Source organism: Lissotriton helveticus, chromosome 4_1, assembly GCF_964261635.1.
Source record: "Lissotriton helveticus chromosome 4_1, aLisHel1.1, whole genome shotgun sequence".
In the NCBI taxonomy this organism is placed as follows: Eukaryota; Metazoa; Chordata; class Amphibia; order Caudata; family Salamandridae; genus Lissotriton; species Lissotriton helveticus.
The window spans coordinates 726,257,122-726,284,788 of NC_136063.1; the positions used below are offsets into that span (position 1 = coordinate 726,257,122).

At 45.1% G+C, this 27,667-nt stretch overlaps 1 protein-coding gene across 1 annotated transcript in view; it reads right to left on the bottom strand.

Annotated features, from left to right (window-relative positions):
• DSG2 (desmoglein 2) overlaps window positions 1-27,667 on the bottom strand; it is a 486,965-nt gene that overhangs the window by 344,856 nt on the left and 114,442 nt on the right. The window lies entirely within an intron of this gene.

Consider the following 27,667-nt stretch of genomic DNA (forward strand, 5'->3'; position numbering starts at 1 on the left):
ATAGTGTGTCCTTGGCTAAAGTAAGGCCCACCTCCAGGGGTCTGTCTAAAGTCTGTTTTAGAACTTGATTGTGTTTCTACCGTTATATCATCATGAAAATTGATGGTGTCGGACAAATACTTGACAACCTCAGCCATTATCTACTGAAGACACTTGCTGCAGATGACATTCCAAAAATTTAAATGTTCTTTGCATAGTATTAAACACAGTTAAATTGTTAGGGTATTCTTATAAACAAATCGGATAGCATGAACTCTTTAAATCCAATTTTGCAAAAATATATGTCACCACTCGACAAAAAGATCAATTCTTTAATGTTGAGTAAGGTAAAATTATCAGTGACATATTCTCAAGTCCACAAACAATCTCAACCAGCTATCAGCCTTCTTAGTAATCACAACCGGCGAAACCCAACTTGAAACTTTCTCTGTTTCTATAATTCTCTCATTGACCATGGAATCAAACATATTTTACCTCCTCCCAGCTACTATAGGGACCTTCCTTAACTGGCACAGCCCCAGGCTAGACAATTATTTTAGGTACATATTCATTTAGTAGCCCAGGTTTCTCCCTGAACACCCCTTTCGTACCACCAAGTATGTCATCAACACTTATTTCATCCTCCATCAGCTCTCGGTTGGAAGCCATCGGATTAAAGACAATATGTAAATCGTACTGATGAATCTAACCAAATATTGGTGGTCCACTCTGCAATATTAACAGTCCCTTCTTTTTCTTCAGTCTGAAATCCTATGGTGATGGGCCGTGGCTTGGGCACCATAATCATCTGAAGCAAGGAGCTGTCACTTCGGTTGAGGAAAATTTAATCCAGCAGCTATCTGAGCCCTAGTTGGAGTGCTGTTGGCCTCTGACAGCGTGAGAAGGAGACTGCATGGGCTGTTAATCGCCCGCAGCGGAGCTACATCAGTGCAGTCATTCAGCCTGGTCCTTGCGGCAGAGGGGACCGGAGACTTTTACCACGGAAGCAGATGTGCCACAGGAGCTGGACAGACAACCCCCACCGTCATGTCCCCATACAGCGCTTTTTCCTCTGCTATTTAAAACTAGAACTGGAGACCCCCAGGAAGCCACGCCTCCTCCATAAAGAGGTGCAGCACACCCACAAGGGCAGAGGACCGACCCTGGGGACATTCGTGATCACGACTGCTTGCGGGGGCGAGGAGAAGGAAAATGCTCCCCCCCCCGAACCCCAGAGGAGGTAAAGGTGCAGAAAATCTGCTCCAGCAGGATTCAGGCCGGCTCTAAATACTGCGCCATCAGGGCAGGGAGCCCATTAGAGGAGGCCTAGTACCTACAAGTGACATCCTGCCCACCGGGAAAGCCTATAAACAGCACACAGGTGTAGCTTAAGGCAGGGGCAGACAAAGCCAGGTATTTATACGTTTGACCCCTCCACGGGGCAATTCCGTGGTGCATGATAAGCCTCCCAAAACTAAGCAATATAACAGGATGAATAAATATGCATTTAGGGGAGGGAGTTCCCTGAAAGTGGAGACCACAACAGAACCTGGACTGTGCTTGGGGGTGGGGGGGGGGGGGGAGGAGAGACAGGAGATCCCATACTTAAGGAGTAGAAACCAGCTATCAAAGACTCCTTGGATATTAAAATTGATACTGTGGCAGTAGACATCTCTCTTCTACATGCCAATGTGGGAAAAATAGAGAACATACAGCAGTGACAAATCTACTTAAACATGATGAATCCATTAAGACCTTGTTATGTTAGGTTAGTTTAATTTGGTATGGCGCTCGAATCCCCCTGCAGGGCTATCTTGGCACTGAGGACATCGGCAACAAAAATGGTGCATAACACATAGTTAAAACAAATCAGTCTATAGTAATTTCTTCAATTTGATGTAATCAGTACAAGTATGGATATAAAATAGCAAGTTATTCCAGTAAGTGGGGCCACATACAAGAAAGACCTGCCTTTGCACCTTGACCAGCGGATGCCGACGTGGTAAGTAAAGCTTTATCCATAGATCGCAACCTCCTGACTGTATAATAAAGTTTAAGCTTCTGGCATAAGTAGTGAGGACCCTTCCACATTAAAGCTTTTTGGGTTAAACAGACTTTAAATATTTGACAGGTAGCCAGAGTAGCATTCTCAAAAGTGCGGTAGAAGCAGATCTCGAGGTAAGATTACAAATGAGCCGTGCTGCTGTATTTTGTACGACCTGTAATTTGGACAGTAACGTCTTTACCATAGTCCAACCTGCTTACAATGAGAGTCTGCACCAAGGTTTCCCAGCCGCAAGCAGGAGAACAGGAAGGGCTTTCCTCAGTAGGTGCATCATAGAAAAGCAGGTACCCATTGTGGAAAGGATCTGCTCTTTCATTGTTAGAGCTTGGTCTTACCAAATGCCAAGATATTTTACAACGTAACTGGGAGTAGGGGCACTGCCTAGTACAGAAGGCCACCCACTAATCAGGGGTCTAGAGTTGTTGGACTTCCCCAAAAAGCATGATCTCTGTCTTTTCTGTATTTAACTGAAGATAGTTATTTGACTTCCACTCTGCTATCGCTTTCATCCCTGTGGAGAAGCGATCCTACACTTTGTCTGCGTCTTTCTCAAAGGAGATGACCAGCTAAGTATCGTCAGCATAAAGACAACATTTCAAATACAAAGGATTTGATGATCTTGGCAAGGGAGGCCACGTATACGTTAAATAAGGTGGGGCTCAAACAGGATCCCCGAGGGACCCCATTGTCAATCCGCATGGTCCGCGACTTGAAAGCACTCAACAAGAAGACTTGAGATATATTTTTCAAAAAGTCTTAGAACCATTCTAAGGCCTTTCTCGTTCAGCTTTTGAAGAAACCTAGCATGTGACATAGGGTCTAAAGCTAGGGACATGTCTAGACACACAATCATAGATGGAGTGTTGACATCTAGAGAACATCTAATGGAGTCTATTGCTGCAACCAAGAAAGTCTCAGTGCTGTGTTCAGATCTGAGCCTCTACTGTGGTGGATCCAGATTTTGTTTGTCAGCTGATTATTAATTTGACCTTCCAGCAGCTTACTTAGAAGTGGAAGCAAGGAATTGGGCTAGTAGTTCTTGAGAATTGAAGAGTCAACATTAGCCTTTTTAGGTCGCACCTAGGCAGCGCAGGAGTCGTCTCTTCAAGACTGCTGTATCTAGTCTGTGGGGTAAGGGCACGCCCTGGTCTATTCACATTGCTGCCACTGGTTCTTTGTGGTGCCTCTCGTGAATGTGTGTTTTTTATTGGTCACTTAGTTGCATTTATCCCTCCTTTCATTGCTTGGTTTCCTCCCATGCAGACTTCCTCTGTTACATGTACCCTTATTCTATTCTTAATGTATGTATTTGTCAGTGTACCATTTCTTTTTTTTTGGTTTGGTTCGTTTCGAGCTTTAGAATTCCGACACAAAAACTCGCGTCAAAATGAAACACAAGTTCATCATCCAGCCGCTAATGTGCTCCTTCATTCTCGCAGCACCCCAGGCTTGTCCTTTTTTCGCTGCTCATTTTTCGCTTGCAGGTCCTACTAGATTTGTTACGGTTTGGCTTTACTGCACAACTACTAGTTGTCGTGCTGAGAATTCGTTTATTTTAGATTAGTCTTTGTGGGAGATTTGTTTCTGGTCTGATTCAGCAACTGCACAATGTGCATGTTCAAGCAGCTTGCTTGGGTTGCCCAGAAACCAACTGGAAGGAGCTCAGACACATAGGAACATCATGCAGTGAATACAGCTCAGGGTTCCTGTCCATTTCTGGGAGACTGAGCAAATGCTGGAAGCAGGGAACCTCGGCACCAATAACAGTAAGACAGTCCTCTGAGATCACATTTGTAGTGTGTGGAGGGAATGCCTGGGACTAGTGTGCACTATAGTCTTCAAGCAGCCTCTGTTGCTAAACACTGTCTTTCAAAGTTTCCTGGAGAATTTGCTGTGTCGACAGTTGAGGACAAGCTTTGTTCTGCCAGTCACAGTTTGTGTTGCTTCTTCAGTGGTGAGCAAAGTTCCTGGTTTTAATAACCGACGCATATGACCTTTAAAGCAAAACTACACATCATTGTTGAAGGTAGTTCCTGGCTCTTTAGCAAGCAAACGAAGACGTGTGAGTGGCTTGCGGGGTACAACCAGATGGGAACAAGAAACATGAATGGGAGTGGGCAGGTAGATCAAAGAGCATGGGGGGAGGGGGCAGAAAGAGGGACGGTCATCAACAATTAGGACACTGGACTTGAAAGGTGCAAAAAGAACACTGATGGGCAGAATGCTGATCAGTGTCAAACATTCACCCAAGTACAGTGACCTGGGCCTAAATCCATCGTTTTTTGCTCCCCATGCCATTCCAGTTTAAACCCAGCCATATGCAAATCAGTCTAGACCCTGTTACCTATGGGAACAGTCCAGCCCGAATTGCCAGGCCAGGTTCTCCCCAGACCATATACAAGCATTCGAAGACCAGTTGCAGGGTTTCACCCCTCATCAGCCAGGACTTGAGAGGATCTGGGATGAAGATGATATGACTATAGTAAAGTGGGGTGGGTAGTTTACCATTGACATGGTGTGGTACATTGGAAGAATTTGTCAGGGAGAGGAACACAGTGTACGAGACACCCCAGGTACATGGGTTTCTACGTATAGGGAAGAGGGAATTACCTTTATGACCTGGAATCAGTTGAAAAGAGGGATAGTGTCACAGTTCTTAAATAGACATAATCCGGATATCGTCCTGCTACATGAGCCTCACCTGGTAGGAAACAACTGTGCTTTACTGGGAAGGGTGGATATAAAGTCCTGTGACATTCTGGGCCCTCTACCAGGCCTTCGGGTGTTCGAACTCTGGCTTGCTGATCTCACCCGCTTCAGGTCCACAAAACATGGATAGTTCAGAGGGTTGTTTTGCAGCACCGACGACACATGGAATGGAGAAAGTTAGCAGGGGTCTAGGGGTACCTTCCACCAGGTCTCAAAACTCACACTGACTAAGTTAGGAGACTGGCTATCTGGAGTACAGGACCTGACTCGTAGGCGGGGCTTTAATCTGATGATGAGAAGAGTGGGACCGGACCGGGTGATCAGGGGCGAAGGGAGGGGTACATGCCTGCAGACCTTTGTGGACCCAATGCAACTGAAAGACAATGGGCCTGATGGACATGTGGAGGGAGGCACAAAGCAATTTTAGACAGTGCTCCTATATGCAGGGTGTGTCTGGCACGATGTCAAGGCTAGATTACCTGCTGACCCCATGGAACAAGAGGGGTTGAGATTCTGAGAAACTAGAAACTGACTGGTGCACAAAATGCTTTCTAGGATCGGCGATAGAACACTACTTTAAAGTAAACAGAACATCAGTTTAGTCCAGGACCTGTGGTGGGAGGGTGTTTAGGACAGTGCCAGGGAACTCCTGATCTCGTAAATATCAGGGAAAACAACAGAGTATACCAAGGTAGTTGCGGACTACAGCTACAGTGGTAGGCCTCAAACATAAATTATGCCAGTGGGAGTTTTATAATCTGGCAAGCCCTAGCCCAGCTTTGACACACCGGATCATGCTTATGAGGGATGAATAGAGGAAGAGGAGGCTAAGGTACAATATAGGGCTGTACAGTATGGGCTCCATGAAGAGGGAAATAGAGCGGGGAGATTGTTGGCATAGTTAGCCCGCAGAGATGAGTTGTTGGTGGATAGTCGGGATAGAGGTTGAGGCGAGGAGGGCAGTGGCGAGGGAGGTGGCCATGGCAGAGATGGCTGAAGCCTTTGTGGCTCATCTCACTGAATTATTTAGAACCAAGATGGTGGCAACATCCCAACTCCAGTGTTAGAAGAGGAAAACAAAATGGTGCTAGACGGTGTCATCAGAGCTCAAGAAGTCAAAGAAGCCATTAGATCGATAAAGAAAGGGGAAAGCCTCTGGCCCTAATGAGTTTCCACCCAAACTTTTCAAATGCTTGGCAGGAAAAGTTACAGGCCTACTCCTACATATGTGGTGTTAAGCACAGCAGATGGAGTGCCTCCTGAGAGATCTTCGAACAGCCAAGATTGTACTTATACATCAGGCAGGTGTTGCCAGCAGAGCAGAGTGTCTCTCACAAGCCAATAGCTCACCTAAACGTGGAAGTGAAACTCCTGGCAAAAGTACTGGCTAATCACCTGATACAAGTTGATAGCCACCGACAAACTGTTTTTTCCCCCCAAAGGTCCTCAAGACACAACCTAAGAAGGTTATTTGGCTACATGGCCAGAAGCAAAACCTTAGGAGAACCAGCAAAACTCCTACCGTAGACACTGAAAAGGCATTTGATTCCACAGAGGACCATATTTGATAGCGACACTATGGAGATTCAGATTTGGGACAGAATGTATGGCATGATTAGGCTCCTCAATGCGAAACCCTTGCGAGTGTTGAGGTCAATGGAGTGTTTTCCAAAGAATCTGAGCCGGAACAGGGGACAAGGCAGGGATGTGTGCTCTCCTACTACCTTCCGCATTGGACAGGGTACTAAGACTAATACAAATCAGATGTGAGGCACAGGCAGAAGCTAGCGATCTCACTAGTGGGCAGAGCGTCACTGCATAAACATATCTCCCTCCCCTAGTTTAAAAAAATATGCTGCAAAACACAATGTACAAAAAAAAAGGACGATTTTTTCAGGGCATCTGACTTGATTAAGAGATCGCTGCTATAGTACCCGACTAGGAACCCCTACGACAGGGGTATGCACTTCCAGATCTGAAATTGTATGACCAGACAATTCAGCTTCTAGTAGTGAACGAATGAGACTTCACATCTCAGCAAGGATTAGAGGGGAGGAGACTGTGCCAAAATGTAACTTACTATGGTGTAACGTGGCCCACACGATGGGCAGGATTGACATGGTTAGACTGTGGGGCATCCCGGGAAATTCTGAAAGTAGAAAAGTGGATTTGAAATATGGGCTGGTGCATGTTGGTGGAGAAATCTGTATACAAAGCATGCAGCTGTACAAGAAAGTTTGATACGGTGTGGGATCCTAGAAGGGAATACCGGGGCAGGACTAACCTCACCCACGCGGTGGTTGGCTAAGCAATGAATGTTGTGAGGCAATGCATAGTAAAGGCAAGCATTCTAAACAAGGGGGGATGGGGAAGCATGTTATTCTGTGCAATAGGACTGGTCTTTTACTTTTGTTCAATTCTCCTTCAAATATATTTTGCATAGTTAAAACCTCATGTTGGATGGTTACTCAGTTTCAACTGTTGATTACAATTTGTATTTAGAATGTACATTTTAATAAAAAGACGTGCATTAAAAAGAAACATTGTGGTATTACAAAACAGGAATATCCATTTCATATCCATGATAAATAAACCCCTCCCCAACATCTGCCGGTAAATATATCCATGAGGTAATTTCAATCCAGTACACTTTCTCTCAAACATACTTCTGGGTACGATGCTATACATAGACCATGAGTAAATCATCAATGTGAGAAGATGGCCTGGTATATGATGTTCACTATTCTAGTGAGCACCTTGCACCAGTCCAAACAACCCTTATGGTGATGGTTGTAAAGTCAACCTTATAGACCAGCTATCCTAGTGGTAGCATGGACAAAGCAGTCTCAGGCTAAACTCAAGAGAGCATGTGAAGCCAGCTGTTTTACCATATGCAATCCTCTTAATACCAAGTGAAAGGACACCACACAGGTTGTATATCAAAATATATAAGTATTTATTTCTAACACAATCCTCTGAACTCTTTATGAGGTCAGAGTCACCAGCACATAACAAGATACTTAATCAAAATACAATAAGTTGAACAAAATACAGTACTGCCCTAGGGGCACTTCGAACCATATACTAAAATAGTGGTATAAGAACCACGTCACGAACAAAGGAAAGGCCTAGGGCCTGGAGAACGGCTGGGGCTACACTGTACTACCAATGGATGGAGAGCAGGAAGCCCACGGGATGCGCCTGCAGTGTCTTTATACGCACGCAAGTTACCATAGAGTTAGAATGGGAACGAAAGAAATGGAAACTAGTTCTTTTAGGACACTTTCGGATGTTATGTTATGTTATATTAAAAACACTTGTTACCGCGCACGGACACCAATTGGTTTCATGGCGCTCACAGACAAAGCAGAGATTCACAACAGTGGGGTGTGAACAAGCAATTAATCATAAGCTAGCTGGAAAAGATGTGTTTTAAGAAGTGTACGGAAGGTGGTGTAGTCGGGGCAGAGTCGAATAGGAGAGGGAAGGGAATTCCAGGTGGAGGGAGCAAGGAAAGAGAAACAGGAACCACCATGTTTTTTGCGTTTAAATCTGGGAATGATTAGAAGGTTGTGAGCAGATGACCGAAGATTCCTCAAAGGAAAGTGACGTTTGAGACTGAGGACTAGGGAAAAGCTACAAGAAACTAGGACACTAGGATAGTCAATACCCACAGGAGTACCGAAATACTCGCGTTAGCTCACCCACAGGAAGCGGGTGCATAGGTGTCAAAGTGTGTCGGGTTTCGTCGCGGATTCCTATGGAGCCTTGGAGAAAGATGCTGCAGGCGACCAGGAGAGAAGTGTCCGGGTGAATTCAAAGGCGGATCGAGGATGAAGAGTACCTGAAAGCAGAGGGGACAGAGTCTGGGTCACTAGCCAGTGACCAGGATGGAACCAGGAAGGAACCAGGCGAGGTCGCGAAGCAATCAGGTGATGTTGTGAAGCTTGTCTCTGCAGCCACGTGGACCAGGTGTCGACGACGACCAGGAGCTGGGCGCGGACTGTCCCACGAAGGATCTCGCTGTCGGCGGTGTCGCCTTTCGGATTGGAGTCAACAAGCCTTGGCAAAGGCAACCCACACAGAAAAGGAAGATGGCTTCCTAATCAGACCAGCAAGGTCTGATGGGCTGCTCCTTTTCAGGGGAGCAAGGGCCAGTCTTAAGCAACCAGACCAGCATTGTAAATCAAAGGTTTCTTCGTCACATAGGCCACAAGCCAACGGGCAAGTGACCGGACAGACGCGTCGAGCAGGAAAATGCAGAAGGGCCCCATGCAGAACTCGTGGAGTGTGGAGGGCTGATCTTCGGTGCAGTTGGTGCTCGGGGCTGGGGCTTCTCAATCCCCAATGCACAATTTCGAGGGTGCCTCAGAAGTTGCACAGAAAGTAATTCGCTGGCTTTCCAAGATGGCCGGTACTACGTCTCGCGTCGCCTCCACGAGTCTCAGCTTTGCTGTGGCTGTCGATCGGGCTGAAGGAAGTCTGAAAGTCCAGAAGTCCTAGTCTTGTCAGGCTCTGTGCTCGGGCTCCGGAAGGAGCGTCGACAAAGCAAACCGTTGATCGCTTGATGGTGCCTGCTTGTGCAGGGTGGTCACATCTTGACCACAAGGGAGATTCTTCAGTCTTCTACGTCGAGTAGGATGTCGAAGGTCCAGAGTTACGTATCAGAGTTTCAGTCAGGATAAATCTAAAGTTTTGGGACTCAGCTCCTACCTATATACCAAATTTAGGGGCTGGATTACCTGCTAGGTCCCTCCTATGGGTGGCACCCAGGAAGGGGGTGCTTACACCCCTTTCCCTTTGTCCAGTTTCGCGCCAGAGCTGGGGCTGGAGTGCCCCAGCACCGGTTTGAACTGGACTATGCATGGGACACCTTGTGTGCCCCAGGCAGTGTCATTTCATTCAGCCCTCCCTGCCCCAATACACTATAGCCTGTCTGGGGTGGTGCTAGCACCTCCCAAGACAGGAAACCTATTGTCCAAGCCTCCCTCGCTGGAAGGACTCCCAGCAGCAGGAGGTCAGACTTGTGTCTGTGGCAGCAGCATCCATTTTGTGATGCTGAGGCTCTGGTTAACTTTAACTGGGATTAGTATGAACAACATGTCTTCTCCCTCTAGAAGGGTGGAGTGCTACCCCCGTTGCCAGAACTAGCGAGGGGGTAGTATTCCAAAGCGTATGACACCTTACACAACATGTTTTGATAAAGTCAAACCAAAGTTAGCATTTAACCGCGAGGTTCATAATGCACTTAAGAGTATATGGTATGGCTATATATTAGAACAGCTATAAGGACATGGTTCCGAAAGCTGCAGACAGGCTCAGCTCATGCTAAAGCTCCATCTCACATAAAACCAAGCACTCTGCCTTCAGGATTGTTAAGGCCTGCCATAGGAGTGACTTATAGGTGCATATGTGTCTATATATAAGGTTAGATATAGAAATACTATATCCAAGCAAGGGGTGATTACACGACCTTGCCCTAGGTGAGTGATCAGCCAGTTGTGTCAGTTTGGATGGCCAGCCAGGGGTGGCAAACGATATGCTGCAGCCCCTGGTAGGCCTTTGGTGCACCTATGCCCTGGGTACCTATAGTACACTGTACAGTGGCTCACAAGAGTGACCCAACTCCCAATTGGTGATGTACCTAAAGTACATGGTGTGAATTTAGAGAGAGAACAGCAGGGGTGTGGGTCTGATTAGCAGGCCCACAGCCACATCTAAGTCGAAAACAGCCACAGCAAAAAGCAAAAAGTGGGGTGACCATAGGAAAGCAGACCCTACTCTCCTACAATCAAATCAATATTTCTCACAATTACTTGACTTTTTTTGCCTTTCTTCATGGTCAGCTTGACCCACACCCAAACTCAAATCAGATTAATTTGCCATCAATTAATTACTTTGTGGCTTCGAAATAAGACTTGGCATACTCTGGTTGCAAAGGGCATTTAATGCGTATATTTACACATTTCCTGAATTCATAATTAATGGTGTAACAAGATTTCAAATCCCATTCATGGAAATTTCTCCTATATCTACAGCGAACTCAGTTAGGCTGCTTGTTCTCTACAATATTTTTTACTTCTTTTGGAGCTTTAAAGCATCAAGCCCATGGTATTATCCGGTTTCTCAACATTATCAACAGACATTACCTCTTCATAGCCACCCACTGAACTCAATAAACCATTTCTTTCATACAAAGCTCACTCTCCCGCCACTAAAACAATATCAATAGAATATTTTCAAATACTTTTTTTTAAGCAACCACAACCATTCTTGGATCGTTCTACTTTAGCACTGGACAATAAACTAATCAACTAATAGGTTCTTTAGTCATGTTGCTAAATGGAAATTCACAGATAATTCCCGGAGCCTTGGTACAAATTCACCAATGAGTTACCCTAATTTTGGTGGTTGCATATAAAACGTATACGTTATCATTACCAGATTGACTTCCTTAGAAAGCCTGCACTCCAATCAAAGTTGGCTTCCTTCTACAGGTATCCTTTGGCAAACCTGATCCGAAACGTCAGGAATATGTTTAACAAGCATTTGCAAAGCAATAGGTCTCGCATTACTGAAAATTTGAGCTAATGGCGAAGCAAATAATAATGCAACGCCAACTGCTCAAACTTTCAGTAATGCGAGACCTACTGCATTGCAAATGCATTACAAAGCAAGTCTGCAGGTGCAGCAGATGCGTGCATAAGCAGAAAGGTGAGCTCTTACACTGAAAGGCCAATGGGTGATGTCATCTAATAAAATATGCATCAGGCTAGGTAAAATAGATTGGCCTGCGATAATCAAAAGCGTTGTACAGCAGCTGCTCTCGGTTTGTTTAAAATGTGCTGTCAGCCTAGGCCAGGGCCCGCTCTCCCTACCAGAGTCTAGCAACTGTCTCGGGGAGGCATGCACAACAGGCGGCAGGGATTCTGCAGCTGCCTCGCTGCACAGTAGTTCCACATCTGCAGTCTGGCACTCATCGCTGTTGCACCCACCCTACAGGGAGGAAAGCTACTTAATCCTGCCCCAAACAAAATTTGCTGTTAAATTAAGGATGCACAAGCATGTTCATCCGGAAGAATTGAGAGGTAATGGCGAGGGGAGGGGCATGAATCTCAAACAGGCAAGAAAACAAGAGTCAAAATGTTTTAAACTATAGGTAGAATTGTTCTGGGAAGGTATTGTGATATTGCAAGCCAGTCACCCAAAGGATAATGGTTTGTGGGGGTGGAGGGAACAAAGGGTGTTGTGCATGCCAGCCTAAAAAATGGAAAGGCTCAGCCAACATTTTTGCTGATTAGGAGCGGTGAGTCCCTTGCTCATTGCACCATCAGGATTCAAGCAAGCCGGGCCGACGAAGGCTGTGATGCCAGAAACCGGTCCCCGGAAGCTGGTCTCCTTCCCAGTATAAGAATTGGCTTGGTAGTTTGGTTTGCCCTGTTCCCATCATGCACTGGGACAGGAACAGACTAATTTGCATATAGCCAGGTTCTGAGCTGGGATGGTGCAATGAGCTAAAAAACAGGTGATGGATTAAAACCATGATCTCTTGACTTGGTAAGAGTATTCTGCATCATTCAGAAACTCTGTCCATCACCACCCCCTTTTTCCAAAATCGATTTTATCCACACTATGTGTGGGAGGGTATACTCAGACGTGAGTCCCTTGCTCATTGCACCATCAGGATTCAAGCAAGCCGGGCCGACGAAGGCTGTGATGCCAGAAACCGGTCCCCGGAAGCTTGTCTCCTTCCCAGTATAAGAATTGGCTTGGTAGTTTGGTTTGCCCTGTTCCCATCATGCACTGGGACAGGAACAGACTAATTTGCATATAGCCAGGTTCTGAGCTGGGATGGTGCAATGAGCTAAAAAACAGGTGATGGATTAAAACCATGATCTCTTGACTTGGTAAGAGTATTCTGCATCATTCAGAAACTCTGTCCATCACCACCCCCTTTTTCCAAAAGCAATTCAGTTTAAGAACAGGAAAGCCACTATAAAGTTATACATTTCCGTTAAGGGTATCAATGTATTGGGATGGTTTGATCAATGGAAATTAGGTATCATTTTAAATCCCAGGGCAAAAGAACCTGTCTCTCTGTGTGATGACAGTCTGATGGACACAGTTTCTGTAATTGAACTATCCAATGATTCTATTTTGAGTACTAAGGGATGTGATCTTATCAAACATTTCGACACAGTTTTCTGTGAAAAGCTAGGGAAACTTAAGAACTTTTCACACAAGATTTTACTTTAAAAAAATCATACACCTGTCATTCAAAAACTCAGAGGTGTTCCCATTAACATAAGAGAAGAACTCAAGACTATGTTAGATGACTTATTAAAGGAAGGGATTATTGAACCTATAGAGTCCTCAGAGTGGGTTTCCCGCATAGTTTTAGTAAGAAAAACGGATCAAACATTAAGATTGTGTGTTGACCTGAGGGCGTTAAATTCCAATATAGTTAATGACTGCCATCCGCTGCCAAACATAAATGAGTTGGTCTCCCTTTTTGATGGTGCAAAAATTTTCTCTAAATTGGACTTAAGATCTGCCTACCATCAGATCGAATTAACAGAAGATTCTAGAAAGCTTACAGCATTTGTAACGCCACAGGGTCTTTTTCAATATGTACGCATGCCATTTGGACTAGCGTCCGCTGCATCTGTATTTCAAAGAGTCATGTTTCATATTTTTAGAGATATTGATTCATATGTAAAATGTTTTCAGGACGATATATTGTTTTTTTTTTTTTAAATACTAACGAACATGAATGTCATTTGCAAGAAGTATGTAAGAGGTTACAAAGTAATGGTTTAACATTAAAAGCGCATAAGTGCAAACTTTTTCAAGAGTCAGTTGAATATTTAGGACATACGTTATCAGGTAAGGGTGTATTTCCGAAAAAATCCAATGTGGAGGCTATTACTCAAGCTCCAGTTCCTAAAAACAAGGATCAATTACTATCATTTGCTGGTATGTGCGAATACTACAGCAAGTTTGTGATGAATTTTGCAAATAAGATGGAACCGTTAAGAAAGTTGTTGAGACAAGGAATAGAATATTCTTGGTCTAACATTCAACAACAAGCTTTTGATGAAATTAAGAGAGACATAGTTAAAGCTCCTAATTTAAAACCTTTTAGAATTAACAAAGAATGTATCATTACAGTGGATGCCAGCTGTATGGTTTGGGTGGAGTTTTGTCTCAAAGGGAAGGTAATGAGGAATGGAATGTGGCATTTGCATCAAGGACATTGAATGAGTGTGAGCGTAAATACTCTGTAATTGAGAAAGAATTGTTAGCGTGCGTTTGGGTTATTGAACATTTTAGACTGTATGTTTGGGGATCAAAATTTATTCTAAGAACGGATCATAAACCTTTAGTAAATATTTTATCTGTGGGAGGTGGATGGAACTCCACAGCCAGAATTGCGAGACTAACTTCTAGGTTACAAGAATATAATTTTGTCACTATTTATGTACCAGGGAAAAAGAATGTGACAGCCGATTGCTTGTCACGTTTGCCGTGTAAAGTTGATGAGGTCAGTGTAGTTAATGAATGTGATTTTGTTTTAGCTATACAAGATGTGTTACAAGGGAAATTTAAGAATATCACTGAATCTGTTTGGAAAGAATGTGTTAATAGAGACTCAAGATGGGAATATTTAGTAAATTACATTCAGAATGGTTGGCCAAATAAAAATACCATCAAATCGGAGTTGATGCCATTTTATAATGTCTCGGATGAGTTGGAATATGATTGTGGTTTTATCTTCAAGTCTGGCAAATGTATACCGCCTGAGGGCATGCATGAGGTTATTTTACAGGTTGCACATGACACACATCCTGGTATTTCATCCATGAAACGGTTGGTACGTTCAATTTTCTGGTGGCCTGGTATTGATAGATTTGTTGATAGGACAGTTAGGGAGTGTCAAGAGTGTGTGTACAAGGAAAGAATGTTAAAAGTATATACTCCACCACTCAAAATAGTTAAATGGCCCTCGGAGCCTTGGCAAAAAATTGCTTTTGATATATCGGGGCCTTTTAACATTCTGCCAGAATCTTCACGCTATGCTTTCGTGTTAGTAGATTATCATTCCAAGTGGCCTGAGATTAAGTTTGTCCCTAAAGCTACTACGGAGGCTGTCATTAATTTTGTAAAGAAGTCTTCACTAGGGAAGGTTGTCCTTCGATTATGGTTTCTGACAATGGTGTTCAATTGACTTCAAGTGATATGGCTAAATTTCTCAAGGACTGCAACATTGTTCATAGATTGACCTCGTTATACGAACCGCATGAGAATGGCCAAGTTGAAAGGTTTAATCGAGTTTTGAAAAATTTCGTGGTGGAATCAATCAAATCTGGAGCAAATTTGGTAGGTGCTTTGAGGGAGCGTCTGTGGACTTACCGCATTACACCTCACACTACCACTGAGGTGAGTCCTTTTAAGTTGTTCAAGGGCCGTAATCCAGCATCAAGGATGTTACCATGGTGGTTAAAGGAGAAATGTAATCAATTTGTTGTGAATAAGGACAATGTGGATGATATAGCCAGACGTGTGGAGAGTAAACATATCAGAACTAAAGTGTGGTATGACAAAAAATGGAACACAAAATCCCAAGAATTTCAAGTGGGTGAGAATTCTTAGACCTGGGTTGTTATCCAAAGGATCCAATAAATTTAGTGATCCTATTCAAATCGAGAAGGTATTCTCGAACAGTGTTATGACACAAGATGGTAAATTTTGGAACATTAAGAAATTAGCAAAATGCACTGCCATGAATAATGAGAGAAACTTATCCAATAAGCAAAATGAGTCTTCTGGAGGTGATTCTATTGCCAATAGAGTGAAAGATTCTAAACGTGTCATTTATATGACTAAAAGATATATGAATTGATTTCCTGTTTAAAGATTTCATTTTATTACCAAAAACATGTTAAATACTTTATATTCAGATCTCTGTTTTCTTTGTTTAATTGTTTTGTAATAAGGGAGGTGTGTTGTATTCTTATTTATTACATTTCCCCTTTAAAGCTTTGTTATTGTCGCATGCCTGTGCATGAGACATGTTCGTATTTGAGAATGTTCTGAGTTCTAGTACATGTTGACTAGAGCTTATGTCTGTTGGAATACAGTACAGGCTGAACTTGTTCTTGGATGGATGTTAGCCGTGCTGCTAATAAACCAACTTACTTTATCTTCAATTGTCTGGATTATTACAACAGGCGCATACGCCGGCAGACCTCCATCTGCTGCGTCTCCGAGAGGAGGAGTATAAAGCACTAGTCAGAGATAGAGCAGTGGCTCACCATAACGCTGTCCAGAGGCGCATATATGAACACGGCGATAAGGCCGGCAAATTGATTGCTTGGCTTGAACATGGAGAGCGAGCGTCTAGGCTGGTACCGGAATTGGAAGGGCTGGAGTCGCTCATGATCACGGCCCCGCAGGCTGTGGCGGACGAGTTCTCTGAATACTATCGGAAGATCTATACGGCCGGCAGTGCCTTCACGGAAGTGGAGAATAGTGAGATGATTAGAGACATAGCCATGCCTCGTCTGTCAGAGGAGGACAAGAACTATCTTGATTCCACGCTGACAGATGACGAGGTTGCTCAAGCGATCAGGCAGATGAAAATCGGGTAAAGCGACAGGCCCCAATGGGATACCAAATGAATTATACAAGTTGAACGCAAATAAACTAGCTCCCTACATCCGAGCCATGTTTATGGAGAGTAGGGAGAGTGGGGAACTTCCTCATGATCAGCGAGTGGCGAATATAGTGGTCATCCATAAAGCTGGCAAGCCAAGGACATTATGCTACTCCTATAGGCCCATATCGCTACTTAACGTGGAGCCCAAAATATAGGCGAAACTTCTAGCTATCAGACTTGTCAAGGTGATTACATCTTTGATCCACCCGGATCAGTCCAGGTTTATGCCGCGCCGTAACACGGCGCTCAATTTGCGCAGGCTGCACGGAGTCCTTTGGGGGTCCCCGAAAATCCATGAACAGACGGTGCTGGTTTCCTTGGATGCCACAAAGGCTTTTGACAGAGTGGAATGGCAGTATCCGTTTGCGGTATTGGCGAAGCTGGGCTTTGGAAGTGAATTTATCAGTTGGGTGCGCCTGCTATACGCAAAACCCCTAGCTAGAGTGGTCGTCAATAATTGCAAGTCCTGCGACTTCACATTAGGAGAGGCACCAGACAGGGATGCCCACTGTCTCCGCTGCTCTTTGCACTTGCGATGGAGCCATTGTCAGCATGTGTCAGATGGGATAGGTCGATCCGGGGTTTGCGGTGGACACCTGACTGGGTAGATAAGATCTCGCTATATGCAGACGACGTGCTGCTTTACCTCACTAGCCCCAAAGAGTCATTCCGCAACTTTCTGGATGTGCTTGCTATTTTTAGCAGATACTCCGGATTGGCCATTAATTGGGCCAAGTCGGTGCTATTTGTGGTGGTGGGCGATCCACCGGCGATCCCGAAGTCATGCCCTATTCGTGGCGAGACGACGGGATTTAAATATCTGGGTATATTCATCACGCTTGACCCAAAGCTGCGATATGACAGTAACCTAGCTACTCCATTAACCCCTTCTACACTCATGACGAGCTCAGCTCGTCATGAGTTACGCCTGTCGTACGCTCATGACGAGCTGAGCTCGTCATGTAACGCGGGTTTCCGCAAAAGTCAGCGCACAGCGGGAAAACCGCTAGCGCGCAAGGGCTTAAGAAGGTGTAGGAAGGATGTGGAGCTATGGAAGACTCTTCCTCTCTCCTTGCTCGGAAGAGCCGCTCTCTTAAAGATGATGGCGCTGCCTCGGTTTCAATATGCCTAACAGAATTCAATGGACCCAGTACCGGCCGCGTATTTCCAAAAAATAGAAGTTCTCCAGATGCAGCAACTCTGGGATGGCGGGGCCCGCATTGCCTTCAATAAATCAACTCTCCTGTGGTACGATGGTGGAATCGGACTTCCTGATTTGCGGAAGTACTATTGGGCCTCGCAACTAGCCACAGTGAATCATATCGTCTATGGACTTCCAGGAGACCCGGGCTATGCCATGGACTGGGGTCAGGCACCCGGTGGGATGATTGATAGGGCTCTATACTCTAGGCCTGGGAGATTTCCTTTGACTGGCCCGACTGCACATGTGACACAGGTGTGGCACGCGGCTAATAAATGTCTTGGGTGGGAGGGTAAGTTGACACTGAGCACCCCTTTGTTGAATTCTGAGATGCTGGGCAGTCTATGGCAGTCAAAAGGATTCGATAAGTGGGACCTCATTGGAATTACCCAGATAAAGGATGTGTGGGTGAAAGACTCAGTGCATACGTTTGAGTAAAGCAGTATGGTCTACACCAGAATGAGTACTTTCGATATTTGCAGGTGAGGCATGCTCTCACCGCCCATGTCCCCAAAGGCGCGGATCTCCCTGAAGCATCTCCTCTCGAGGACCGTGCACTAGATGGATATATTCCGGAGAAAACCATTTCATTGATGTATCGGAAATTGATCAATAACTCCGAAACCCATTGGTGAGGATTAGAACTCAGTGGAGTGCGGATGGGCTAGAACTTGATGACGAGGCGGTGTCATACCCCAAGGTAGTCGCCTTCCAGATGCGGCTCCGATTGGTGCAGCTGAAGATACCGCATAGATCCTACATAACTGGACCCCGTCTGGTACGAATGGGGCGTGCTGAGAGTGGAGTTTGTAGGAGAGAGTGCGGGGCAGTCGTCACCTTGGTGCATACCCTCTGGTATTGAGAAGTGATAGACATATTGGGCAGAGATTCATGATGAGCTGAGGGAAGTGTTGGGGGTTGAGATGCGGCTGGAAGCCTGGAGATGTCTGTTGAATGTATGGGAGCCATCCGATCTGAATGTGTACCAGAAACAATGGTTCACGCTAACATATATGGTGGCTAAACGTAATATCGCCCAACTTTGGGGAGCTAGCCAACCGCCCGAATCCATAAATGGGCAGAGGACCTTGATTGGCGCATGTTTAGGGAATGGTCAGTGTATGTGGCCATGGGTTGCCCGCAGAAGTGGGGTAAGATTTGGGGGGCGTGGAATAGCCACCATGGGGAGATTTGTGTGCCATCCACGTCAGGTTTAGAACTAGAAGTGCAGGATTCCCCTGGACCCTAGTATTAACCATTGTGTATTTGATTCTGTATTGTGCCGCATTGACCCGTGCGTTGGAACCGAATGCTTTCACCTGAGAGTTAATTTTATGTAATTTTTTGTTTGTTTCAATAAAAAGTATTTTAAAAAAAAATGTGCACACGTTTTTGCCATTTAAACATTCCCAACATCTTGTTTGAATTGAGCTTTATTTAAATTTTCAAACATACCGAGTTGTTAATATTACTGTACCCAGCGGTCGTAGTGCATTAACAAACAAGCCCGTGAGTGGTGCGCAAGAGCGCGTGCTGGTGTTAGGGATCGGTTTCAAATTATCGCGCACGCGTCTGGGCACAATAATTGTAAACAGATGTCGCCCGTGCTGGTAACCCCAAGCAATAGGCTGTGGGCGGAGCAAAGGCGGGACATGCACCCGCCATTGCCCAATTGCGTGCTGTCTTTCTTAGAAAAACCCACGCAAAGCCCAATAGTCTGTGAGAAAAACAAAAACACACGCACAAGCGTGTGGTGAGCTTTCTGAAGCCCCTTACTAAAAGTCTCGCAGAGCAGCGCATGTAGAGCATGCGCGCTGATCTAGGCTGTTGCAGGGTTTCTGTACTCACACAGAACTGTGCACAGAGGAGTGGAACCTCGGCAAATTAGGGTGTCCCAAAACTTACCTTAGCAACCAACTCACCCCTTACCGAGCTAGCTACAGTGTCTCATTGGACATATCAAACACCCAATGTTTAGACAAACCAGAACATGAACTTACAGTACCTCAGGGTACGTGGGACTCATGAACACTCTTTCGTTATATTATCATTACAAACCAGAACATGGAGTAAAGAAGACACATGTGCATTTGAAATGTTTATTTACTAATGCCGTCTTCTCAGGCGCAGTATCTTAGATAATACAAGTATACTTATTATCAGTAGCAAAATTATCAGCATAGTTACTAAGACATAAAAAGCGAATGGTGACAGCATGTTAACATGCTGTAATGAATAAGAGTTAACAACACTTATATCTCACCCTCCCTAACACATATATTATATTATTAGCTAAGAAGGTCTCTTTGGGTTGTTTTAGGGCGGGCCCATACCTTAGTGTCCTAGCATGAAAGGAATCACATCAGCATACACCAGCTCTCTCTGCATGTGCACCGCATCAAGTGTGTTAACTATTCTCCTGCAAAGCAATATCAATCCCGCCTCAAGCCCAAGTTGGCAAAGGCTGCACTTGTGTTATGACTATGAAGGCGTGGAGATCAGACCTCATAACAATTCCATATTGTGTTGCTCCTGAAACTTCAGCACTCTCCGTGCAGACATGGTTTATTAAACAAAACTGATATCAGAGCAATAACATATTATTCTCACATACACCACGGCAAACCACTAGGTTGAAAGCTAAGTCAACAATTAAGGGTCGTGTGCAGAAGTTGCAAGAAAGGAAAAATGGCGTTTAAATCTCAAATGTACCTATGCTAACTTAACACGATATAAGGATATATAGGAGCTATACAACACCCCCCCATGATCCGAGAACGGACTAAATAAGATAACAGAAGTGCCATCACATGAGAGCAGAATCCAATTATAAACGAGCATGAATAAAAATTCAATTACAAAAACTAATGCTAAAAAACAGCCCACAAGTATAATGTGGCTCAAGCCAATAGGCAAGCAAAAATAAAATGTCTTGACCAAAAGTCAATAAAAACAAGGAAATGCTATCAATCAGCATGTCAATTTGAGGCAGTGTCTATGATAAGACTGTATATGAAAAGTAAGCTGAAACAGCCTCCAGGAGGAAGTCACTGTCCTCATCCGAAAACAGTTCAGCCATCCAATTTAACAGATGAAAGGAACATACGTGATCTTCCAGCACCGGATCCTCTATAACCATCAGAGGACAGCTCGGTGGGTGTTCAAGAAAACTTCGTTCCAAGAAATTTTGCGCTGCCGACAACACATCCCAGGGACCCATTAGTCCATGTGCCACCGCCAAGGCCATAATCCTTTCGTCAGAACAAACCAACTCGTGAGCAATGATAGGACTCATCAGTTGATCAAAATCGACGTCAGAAGATATTGGTCCGCAGAGACACAAATCAATGGCCCAAAGGAAATCACAGGTCAGGCAGCGAAATACAGGCTGGACACAGGTGAAATAGGAGAACCGAAAAGATAATCCAAACGCCGTGCTTAGAGTCGCCAACGGCAGTGTGCCATAATAATCAAGCATGCGTTTGCGAAACCGCGTCAGTAGCAGCTGAGCGTGGTCTTGCACAGGAAGGGCATCCATATTTAAAAAGGCAGAAAACCACCAATGCGCCAGCCGCTAATGCAAGTAAAAACGGGAACCCTCCAAATAAGGATGAAAAAATAGAATGGAAGAAGGCAGGGATGACTCCAAAAATCTTCTCAAAGGAAGTCACGAGACCACCGCTAACAACTTTAAAAAAATGTGCTAGGCCCGTTGTGGAGGATGCGTTAAAGATAGAACGGACCATGGCTCCGAAATGCAAAGGCAAATCAGTATTTAAAAGAGCCTGAACCTCCGTACGGGTGTTAGCAATGTGAAGCACGAAAGTTTCACGGGCCGAGCTCAAGGCCACCTCTTTCTGGGACAATAGAGCTCTTATTCTAGCCATGCCGCTGAATTCTGCTCCCAAGGTCGGTATCTGTGGCCAAATGGAAGACTCCCTATGTTCACGTGTGGGAGGATAAAGAACATTTCTGCAGCAAATAACTCGCTCACTTACTGTTACTATGAAAGCTATACCTTTAATTAAACCACAACAGTTTTCATTATTGAGCATTAAATAACTACCATTCTCTAACAATTTAAACGTGGGGATGATAGCAGGAACTGGCGTGCCCTGTAAAACGCAAGCCATATTCGGTCGGTCCTTGTTACATGAACCGTGTAACTGTATGTGTCTGCACATTAAAGAATGATCTGGCGTCTCAGTACACTCATCCCCTGTTAGATAAACTTCTTGTTCATCCTTGAAACATCTGTATGTGTATGGGAGTGACCAGACCTCATGAAGAAAACCGCTACCTAAGGGTTCAAAACGACCTATTGGCACATATTTCATACAATTTGAAAACTTATATAAAGCAAAAGGCAGCGTTATTAAACCGTGGATAAGCCACGTAGCAGCAGTGGCTTCTGCCACAGAAAAAGGTAAAGATTCCAACCTTTCAATATGTAGCATAGAAAAGGAAGCATCACGCATTGAAAGCAAGCGTTGTTTGTCTGTCAAATTAAACGGTGCAAACAAAGAGGAAACGTTCATGTATCCCCAGGGAACTTTACCCATTTTCAGAGTCTGAAGTGTCCATGCAAACTGCATGATTGACCGTAATTGATTTTGACCATGGTATAAAACTGACACTTCATCATGCACAATATCAACAACAGACGACACAATGTTATCTAATGTGTAAATTCTAGAGGAAAGCACATTAATGCTATTGTCAACCACTGCAAGCACTTTCTCAAGATTCGCCTGATCAATAGCCCTAAGGCGTGAAGCAGCCTCAATCTGTGAGAGTTTCCAAATTTCATTGTAAACCCCATATAACCACCTTTTCGACCTGCCACTAGCTGGGCCTTTAATGAAATCATTCAAATCCACGTCTGCATTCAGTTTGGAAAGGTGATACTTGACCGCAGGTAAAGTTGAATGTTTCAGCCAAGCCTGACACAACTTGCCCACAGAGTAAGAGGTGACAGTAGGACTCAAATCAAACCGGGGATCTGATCTAACAGTCTTAAAACCGTCAGTTATATTTAAAAATCTTTTTTGGCAAGAATCAGCACTACGGTGCCAAAGCAGCCAACCCTTGGGATTCATACTGGAAATGTTAAAGGAGGAATTAAGAAGCAGAGCCTGTATATCTTTAATAGACAATTGAGTAAAATTACTCCAATCCTCATATTCCTCCAACTCCGGGAAAGACGGGGTGTTTAACCTTTTAGATGTAGCCAATCCAAAGCATGTGGTCTGGGAAATGGTTTCATTTAAAAACAACATATGATTCGGGATGAGACATGCACGGTGCAAAGCCTCAGTGCCTCGTACCTGCCAGGCCCTTGAACCCCAAACCGATTTAAGGTCTATTGTTTCCTTCCATAACTCATAGCCCCCAGTAACTAATTGATCTAGGAAGGCCTTCGAATACAACAATTTTGTATCGGTAAGTCTAACCTTGGACAGTGGCTGTTTGTGAAATTTAAAATAAAAGGACTCGGGATTGGACTGGTTAAAGTCAGTGAAACAAGTATACTTTTTAAGAAACGTTTCTGAACTCCCTTGTGTAGGTGTCGGGCAATGTTCCCACTGCGTCAAAGGAAGTGGCGCGAACCACAGAGTCTAGACCGTCAAGGTCAGGGACGTACATCTTGATGCCAAAGAGCATTTCGTATGGGGTCCGCCCACCCAGAGACCTTCTAGGGAGATTATTAAGAGCACGCTGCACGCCATAGAGGTGAGCCAGCCAGTTTCTGCCAGTGCCTATAACTCGGGCTGTCAAAGATTGCTTTAAATCACGGTTCATTCGTTCAACTACACTATTACCCTCAGGTCTGTAGGGTGACGAAAACTTGACTTGGACCCCCATCGAAGTCATGGCATCCTTATACGCCTTAGAGGCGAAAGCCGGACCCTGATCCGAATGGAAGGTACCACAGGCAAAAATCCCTATAAAGATACGCAAATCTCTAATGACAGTCCGTGAATCAGCGCTGCGATGTGGCCATACCCACACAAAGCGTGTGCATGAGTCAACTGCTACTAAGATGTACTTATATGCAGTATCAGATGAAAAAGGACCGCAGTAATCTAAATAAACACAACCTAGCGGTTTATTAGAAATGTACAACTGAGTCTGTGGCGGACGCGTAGCAGTTGAAGGTTTAATCTGCTGGCATATGTCGCAAAGAAGGACATAATCACGCGTCTGTTTGTACAGTCCCCGCCACCAGAAACGTAGTTGTAATTGAGTTACAGTGGCCGAGACGCCCGCATGCGCAGACGCCACACCTTCATGAGCCGCTGTAATCAAGTCTGCTCTGCGATCCGAGTTGGGAATCAGCCGTTCCCCAACATCAGGAATTGTCACAAAAGGAACCTTTTCGGGACTTAAGTGGTATTTATACTTCGAAGGGAATCCCGCAGGATGTTTACTTCCCTTCTCAGAGGCAGCAATCGCTGCCAAGATGTCACTATCAATCTTGGTTTTAGACCTAGTAACCGCTGCAACTAAGTATGTAGATACTGCTGATTTCGCTGCTTCATCAGCAAGCGAGTTGCCAACAGCGTGAACTCCTACGCGCTGATGACCGAGAGTATGAATCACATAAACGAGTGGCAACCTAGCCTTAAGCTCTGCCACTCGAACCCAGATCATTTTATGTTTTATTGTGCTACCCTTGGAATCATGAAAATCATTTTGAATCCAAAAGAACAAGTTTTCATTGTAAGACTGGACACAGTAGTAAGAATCACTTACAATTAGAGTTGTAATACTTGGATCTGCGTACTCCAAAGCTAGTAAGAGAGCACGAAGCTCCGCCAATTGTGCGGTGCAATCGCCCAGGGGCAACGTGTGCACTTCCCTGGAAACGAACTCATCATTCAACATAGCACCGACCACAATGGCGCATGCGGAAACGTAGGCATGTTTAGAGCCATGCGCAACCTGCGCCGACCCATCAGTGTAAATGATGCAATGGAAATCCTCCAAAGGTCGCATAGCCAGAGGAGCAGGATGAACGAATTCATACTGCAAGTACTCTTGCGACCGTAAGGAGGCGTCAAAAATAAACATGACATCCGTGGATGACAATGACGCAGCCCACTGAATCCACCGAGGGTGCAAAGCTTTTGAATTCGGTACACTGGCTTTTGTGACTGCCTCCAAGTGAGGACAGGGTGTTACCACTAGCATGCGTTTCCCCTGAGACAGTGCTCGTTCCTTAAGAATTGCCATCTGTACAGCAGTTAAAACCTTTTCCACTGTGGGAAACCGCATCTCAGCCGAAGTGTACAAGTGTGACTTGTAAGCAATAGGTACTGTGTCACCTTCATTAAAAGTGAGGTATGTGAAACCCACCGTCCCGGGAATTATTCTTATTACCAGGTTGGTGTGGTTATCACGAGTCAGTAAATATTTAGAAGCGAGCAGATCAGCCTGCAAGGATTGCAAAATGGCGGAATGCTCAGGCAGCCAGCATGATTTTGAGAAAGTAGGTTGTATCAAAGCATACAAAGGCTTGATACGCTGGGCATATTCCGGAATGTAAGTCCTGCCGAAATTTAAAAAGCCCAGCAAAGACTGTAATTTTTTCAGTGTTGTAGGAGCGCGCAATTGTGCGCATTTCTCCAAGAAGTGAGGAGCCAAACCTCTACCTTCATTGTTCAGCTCATAGCCTAGGAACAACACCGTGTGTTCTGCAATGTGCGATTTTGCAAAATTAAATTTGTAACCCATGTCCGCAAAGGTACAAATTATGGAATTCACTCGACACAGATGCATCCAAATCTCGTCGTCTGTGAGATAAATATCATCCACATAAGAACATGCATCCGGATCGATTCCCTCCAATAGTGTGACTATTCTGGAGGTGAAGACCGCTGGACTATTTTTGTAGCCCATTGGGAGTCGCCGGAAGCATTTTTGCACACCAGCGGACGTAAAACTTGTCCATTGGGAGCTAAAGCCATCCAGTCTGTGGGCATAAAAACCATTGGAAATGTCAAGCGTTGTCTTGAAACGCTTACGCACTAGACTATCCACTAGGGCAGAGCCGTGAGTATTCTGTACTGCACAGTTACGGCAATGCGAGTTCAAATGCCGGTAATCCAATACCAAACGATATGATCCGTCAGGTTTGGTCACAGTAAAAAGGGGATTATTCATTGGTGACACACACGTTTCAATAACTCCCTGATATTCCAATTGTTCAAGGATTTCTGCGACGGACGCTTTAGCTTCACGCCGTATGGGATATTGAGGCTGAGGCTGCGGCTCAGACCGCAAAGGAATTTCGTGGCATGGGGACAATTTGTCCCAACCACATTGGTTGCGGTACAGAGCCGGTGCAAGAGCCCGAGCCCACTCTTCTGCAAAATGCTGCGCATGCTCAGTTGAGACAGTGTGCGCGAAACTGGGAAGGATTACCCTCCTCCCCTCGCGGCGCTGCGAGCACAGAAGGTGGGGGCCAGTCAGCCTCGGAAAGCAAAATGTCGTACGTAGACGAAAGGTTCTCCCAAAATACCCCTCTGACAGTACGCTGTATGTCACCCTCAATTAACAGGACAATTTCAAAAAGTCTTTCAGGGGGAGCTAATCTCGTATCGGCTGTTTCTATTACAACAAAAACTTCAGTCGCTGTCACCCTCAGTAGTGGACGGAGCGCCTCTGGTAATCTCCGCCGCGCTGTCCAGCAAGGTCAGAGCCCACGTCAGATTCCGAAGCCGCGTTCTCACTATCTGTGGCATATCTATGCGCTGTTAAGGCCGCGACTTTCTTCTTCGCAAACTGCGGACGCTTAGGCGTAGAATCCTCCTGCTTCACTGCGCCGTCTGTCTGGCGGGACTGACCACGTCCTTGCTGGCCACCACGTCCACGTCCACCCCCTCCTCCACCACCGGTCTTCTGGGCCGATGTTTCCTGAAAGGAACGAGGAGAGCGTTGATCAGAACCCTGAAAACGATCAGGTGATTTAATCATCGCGCGATCGCGCAAATCATAAACTTTGTCTGCCTGTGCAGGAGCTTGTATTGCAGGAACAGAATCCTGAGTTTGCCTAGTCTGCTTCCCCTGTGTCTGTTTGTTAGGCCAATTTTGTTTTTTGAACTTGGGCTGGGCATCTGACACTGCAGATTGCCCCTGAGGTTGTTTTTTCTCCTTCACCGGAAAATATTTCAGACCTCTACCTGTGCGGCCAATTGTCTTATAAGCGGCCACCACAATCTTTGCTAACTGGCGGGGTTTGTCGGCATCGGGCAGAGCAGCCAAAGCATTCGACACCTGAAAGTTAACTGCATCTCCTTTAACATTGGAGAGAATGAGATCACTTACAATCTCAAAAGAACCACACAGGCGCATACCCAACTCAACCGCTGCCTCTGGACCGTGATCATTCTGAACACGTCTAATGATTTCAGGCAGGGCATTCATAGACGGGGTGCCGAAGCACCTCGTATAAACTGCCGCAAAAGTTTTTCCCCAGCTTTCACAGTCAGCAAGTTCAGGAGTAATATCCTTCGGTAGAGTAATCGTTAACATTCTATGTTTATCAGCAGGAGTAGAATTCGGAAAAACCGCCTCTAGTTGATCAAACTTCTCCGCTAGCCAGAATGGGAAGTCATCGTTGTCAACAGGACGCGCACCAAAAACCGAATTAACCATCACTGGATTGAGACGCATTCCGCCTCGATCCAAGGGAACGGCCGCACCCCCCTGGGGACCACCAGGAAGATGTCGACCGATGTATTGCACTAAAGCACGAATCACGGAAATGGAAACAACATGTAACCTGCGAATTTCTGCTAGGGTACAAGCCCCGTGATTCGGGTGCGGGGTAAAGCCACCCAACGCAGGCCAATTTGTACCTGGAATTGAGAGTGGACCTAACCTCGCAGCGGACAAAGAGTGGGGGAGGGCGCCATCAAACCAAACTCGATGCTGCCAATGATCAATAGGTATTTCCAATGCCCTGTACGGCGTATATACAGCCGGGACA